This window comes from Etheostoma cragini, chromosome 7, assembly GCF_013103735.1.
Source record: "Etheostoma cragini isolate CJK2018 chromosome 7, CSU_Ecrag_1.0, whole genome shotgun sequence".
NCBI lineage: Eukaryota > Metazoa > Chordata > Actinopteri > Perciformes > Percidae > Etheostoma > Etheostoma cragini.
In genome coordinates, this window is record NC_048413.1 from 5,447,152 (window position 1) to 5,450,565 (window position 3,414).

The 3,414-nt window shown below is 36.4% G+C and overlaps 1 long non-coding RNA gene across 1 annotated transcript in view; it reads left to right on the forward strand.

Moving 5' to 3' along the window:
- Positions 1-3,116, forward strand: part of LOC117947717 — a 16,736-nt gene extending 13,620 nt beyond the window's left edge. The window contains exon 3 of the long non-coding RNA XR_004657307.1: positions 3,106-3,116. This is a non-coding gene — a long non-coding RNA (uncharacterized LOC117947717). The remainder of the gene's footprint in view (positions 1-3,105) is intronic.
- The last annotated feature ends 298 nt before the right edge of the window (positions 3,117-3,414 follow it).

A 3,414-nucleotide genomic window follows, 5' to 3' on the forward strand; every position in this document is an offset into this window, starting at 1 on the left:
TACCTTTTGTATTTAACCCCAGTGTTTCCTTTGTCTCTTGTCAGATCATTCTGGTTCGTTCGCCTGTCTGCACGTCAAATGTCACAGTATCCCCGTTATTGTTCCTGTTTCCCTGGTTGTGGTGATTGTATGTTTTTTTTTTGTCCTTTTTTTGCATGCTTGCCTTTTAGCCTTGTTTTCTGGACGTTTAGTTCCTTTGAGGCTTTCCCTGTGTTTTGGACATTAAACTCCTGTTTACCCCCATCTGCCTGTCTGCCGTCCTCCTTTCTGCTTTTGGGTCCAATCCTCACTACCCCGTAACAGCAGTACTTTTGATGGATTAATCATACAACTACTCTATCTACAAGATCGTCTGGAGAATCATTAGACTCACCTCCGATAATCAAGTGTGCATCCTTATATTGGTTTACTAAGGCTTCAATTTTCAAACAAAGGTGTGAAAACATAATTTTTGCTAGAGCTGTATTATTATAGTTATATAATTTGCAAACTATAAAGAAATAATTGTGTAGTTTGAAGACCAAAATTATCCATCTACCCTCACTTGAGACCACTGTAATAACTACTGTATATTGCCTTTAAAATTGTGAAGTAGAATGGCGACACCTGCAGACTGTGGAGATGCATGACAAAAATTAAATGCTTTGTCTACTCAACAAAAAAATGTATTTCTTTTCGGTGCTGTCACGTATACCCCTGACATTAAAAGATATTATTTTTAAGGAACTAAAAAAGAAATCTGTCATGAAATCTGTCTTAAAAAAGGAAAACATTTGAACTGGATGTCTGTTTGGTCTGGTGTTCGACACTGTGCACAGTGTCAACCATGAATCCAAGCTTGCTCTTTTCCTCTGGGATGATTTCAGCAATAATCTCCAGCACCTCCTTTCTCACATCCTCGTTGCTGCTTTCTGGAAGATTCAGAAGAAGAAGATTCAATATCCTGCTGAACCGTTCCGATTCTTCTAGTTTCTCTCTCAGGATTGTCAGCTCATCATTCATGTTCTTCACTGTGTCCTCTGTACCTTTCCATTAGGTTTCCAGCCCTTTCACATTTTCCTGCACTCTAATTAGGTCGGCTGTGTTTTTCATTACCATTTCTTCAAGCTTAAATAAATAAATAAACAATCATTTAAGCCGTTAATGTCTTTTAGGATGTCAGCATTCAACACTGTTTCCACTTATTTGTTGCAGACCTTCTGCATATATAGATATACAAAGAAAACCAACATAGAACGACAGAACCAAAATAATGTGCCAACATGTATCTGGGAAACTTATTGTGTTTTATTGATTCATCATTTCATTTTTATCAACTAAGTCATTTTTGTAGTATGTATGTACATTTAGACACACAACATATACATGTATGAAATATGCAACATCTGTGTCATAATGTAAGAAAATTATGCAATTTTTAAATATAAACAAATAAGAACACACCCATACAATATATACTGAGATTCCGTGAATTATTTGTAGCGTTACACCCCTATGCTCAATGTATAACTCAAAAGTGAAAAATCCAAAGAAAATATATAACAGCTTTGACAATGTCTCCTTTCTGTTAATGTGAATATGTATTAACGACTCCTGAAGATCAAATGTGAAAAGGTATTTTTTGTGGTGCCTCTGTCACGTGTACAAAGCTTGTTTGTCCCCAGCGTAGGGGAAGTTCCCTTTCTTTCAATCACAGAAGTTATCAATAGGTGTTGGAGTGTTCTTTGGGGGGATAGTCACAGCAGCTGCATTTTGGGTTAAAGACCATATTTTTTGGGCAGTTTTGGGGGTAGGCTATTCCATTAGCACAATTCTAAAAAGAACGTGGGTCAACAGGGTTGTGGTATAGCCCACTGATCTTTCCCTTACAGAAGTTTGATGTAGTTGCAGTGGATGGAGTTGCTTGTTTTTTAGTTATCAGTTTAGTGTTAAACTGACTTACATCATAGTCACAGCAGCTGCATTGTTGGTTAAAGACCAGATTATTTTGGCACTTTTGGAGGTAGGTTCTTCCATCCCAACAATTGTAAAAAGAATTTGGGTCAGCAGGGTTGGGTATTGCCCATTGCTCTTTCAATTACAGAAGTTTGGAGGCACTGCAGCTATATCCGTGAGGCCAGGATATCCTGAAGATGTTAAATAATTGTTAAACAAAACCAAAACTATCTGCATGGCTAGATACCACTGGAGGTAAGTGAGAACATATGCATTATAATAACTTGTCCAGTGTGCCTTACCTGCAGTTAGAGTGAGTTTGCACATGTTGCCACTATGTAGATAAGCAGAAATAAAATAAATTGTATTAACATGCAGCTGAAAAATACAAACATGAATTGTTTAATTTGACTAAAAAGCATTATTATTGTCAAAACTGCACATCTTTCCTGTTCAAAATGGTCTTAGAAAGTAGGTCAGTTTCATATTCTGTGGTGTATCAGAGCCACTTAGCTCTTAGCAGAGTTTGTAGGTTTACTCAGTATTGGAACTCTTATTTTCATACACGCAATTATCTAGGGAGGGATACTTGCTGCATTGTTGCATGGAATTGTTGTAATTAGTTTCCTGATTATACTCTTGTTGTAACTTGCAACAAAGGACCAGAGTCACCTCATGCCATGTCCTTGTTACTTTGATTTCAAATTGTATTTGCAAAAATCGCATGATAGCACCATGTTTAAATTTCTCTATTGAAATTGTCTATTGAAGGTTTTCTTTTGTGGACTCAGAACCCTGCAGTCATCATTACTAATGTGCACTAGAGACTGATTCAGGCCACTTACAACAACTTGAAATTGATAAATTAAGCAGAGTAAGTAGCTAATGTATGTAGGTTAAGAACATCAAAACAGACAAACGTCTAGTTAGACTCATGGATGAAGTGGATACTTTTTAGTCGACATTGGACGATGCCACTGTGACTTCACAAAACATGTTTTTGACCATGACTAAAGGGTTTCTACGTTAATGATGACATCATTTCGCATAAAGTCTCTTAGAGGAAAAACTTGTGATGACACATTATATCCATAAGATTAAAGGTCAGTCTCACTGTGACAAATTAATTTTCTACAAAAATGTGTTTCTGGTCTATATCCAGCATCATAGCTTAGAAACAGAAGGGAAGATTGTAATCATATTTCATATTTGGTTAGATCCTGAATTGGTGACACTAATCTTAAAACTGTGTTGATTGTATCTTGTAACTTCAGCTTCAGGTGATTGCCGTTGCAACATAAGAAGAAGGTCTCCTCTTTATTTCTCTGTAAAATAAAGTCTCACTGGGAATTATTCACTGGAATCATACATGTCAATATAGTGTTAGCATGCATTTTCCCAATAAATGCACTTAAAGCGCCCACATTATTCTACTCTATTCCATATTCTGCTCATTTTCAGGTTCATAATTGTATTTTG